The sequence below is a fragment of the Propithecus coquereli genome, unplaced genomic scaffold (assembly GCF_000956105.1).
Source record: "Propithecus coquereli isolate 6110/MARCELLA unplaced genomic scaffold, Pcoq_1.0 Scaffold39, whole genome shotgun sequence".
NCBI classification, from domain to species: Eukaryota; Metazoa; Chordata; class Mammalia; order Primates; family Indriidae; genus Propithecus; species Propithecus coquereli.
This window is the reverse complement of record NW_012149618.1, coordinates 5948781-5950445: the sequence shown is the minus strand read 5'-3', so window position 1 is coordinate 5950445 and position 1665 is coordinate 5948781. Positions and strand designations below refer to the sequence as shown.

General features: G+C 34.8%; 1 long non-coding RNA gene across 1 annotated transcript in view; it reads right to left on the bottom strand.

Annotated features, from left to right (window-relative positions):
• LOC105816857 overlaps nucleotides 1-1665 on the bottom strand; it is a 102422-nt gene that overhangs the window by 68370 nt on the left and 32387 nt on the right. The window lies entirely within an intron of this gene.

Below are 1665 nucleotides of genomic sequence, written 5' to 3'. Positions count from 1 at the left end.
CTTAAAATATCAAAGAATAAAATAAGTTTCAATGAAATAACCCTCCCAGATTGATCAGCACTATTAGAACTTTAGTAAGCTATAAGGGCTAAATTGACGACTACTATGCTCATGATTTAGTTCTAACTTCCCTGACTGGCACCACTACTGCATGAGGCTGGTTGTCGAGAGTTTATGGAGGTTGAGAATGTTAGTCTGTTATGAGCTTTTGACAATGGTGCACGTGTTTCTGTTTGAAGTGGAATTTGTGAATAGTTGCACAGCTCGACAGTACTTTTTAATTCAGCCTGCTTAACAGCCTATCATGTCAAAGAAGACCAAGAGAATGCTGAAGGAAGAAAAAAATTTTTTTCAATGAGGACTGAGAATTGCAATATTATCTTGTTTTTGCTAAAGATAAGATGATTTACTTGCTTTGTGATACTGCAATAGCAACATTAAAAAAATTCAATGCTCATCAGCATTATAACACTCATAAGGACCACAAATATTTCAAATTAGAGGGATAGGCATGAAAGGTTGTACTGCAGAAATTAATAGATAAAAAGCAAAGACAATTCTTTCAAGCAGGAATAAGACCTGGAAATAATGCCACTGGAGCAACTTATAAAGTAGCTTATATACTAGGGGAAAAAAGTCAAGCCATTCAGTGATGTAGAAATTGTGAAAGAATGCAATGTGGAAGTTGCAGGATGCTTAGACCCTGATAACGGTTCAAAGTACAAACAACTGCCTCTTTTAAAGAGAACCACAACTGACTGGCAGCATGACTTAGCCTTCCACTTAACGGAACAACTTCATACAATACTTTAAAAGGAAAATATAGATTATTCAATTGCTTTGGATAAATCAACTGATACTACTAACTCTATGGGGGTTTCATATTTCATTCAAGTCATACAGAAGATTTTCTTTCCTACGAAGAGTTACTCACTTTGGGCACTCTTGTGAACAGAACACAGGGAATAGATACATACCTTCAACAACTTTCAAGATAAATATTGTAAAGTTAGACTGAATTTGGTAAATTTAGTGAGTCTATGTACCATCAAGGATTTATTGCACTGATTAAAAAAGTATTAACAGATCCAGATGCTCTCATTTCTTTTCATTGTACCTTGCATCAGCAAAATCTCTGTGCTAAACCTACTATTAATATTTTAAGAGACACTTTGCAACAAGTTTGACTTTGAGAATCATGACATCACACTCGAATTAGCATTCCAGCCTCACCTAGTTGATAGCACAAAGGCACCTAAAGAACTACAGTTGGAATTGATTGTGCTCTCAGTAGATGACATTTTAAAGTCATTGGTGCTAAGAAAGAGCCAATTAAATTGGAAAAAAGCAGTAGAATATCCACGCCTTCGGCAACATGCCCAAAAAATGCTTTCTTGCTTTTAACACTTATTGCTGCAAATCTACATTCTCCTACCTAACCCAAATCAAGATGTCCTTAGGGTCACAAATGACTGACACCTATCTAGAGGATCAACTGAAACTGTCGACCTCCATGCTGCAACCAAATATTCAAATGCTCTCCAACAAAAAGCAGATACAACAAAGTCATTAAAAGGTTAGTTAACTTTAAAATTAACAAATAGTTTTCATTTTTTGAAATTATTAAGTACATAGTAGTTAGATTTTTACAAAATAATGTACATT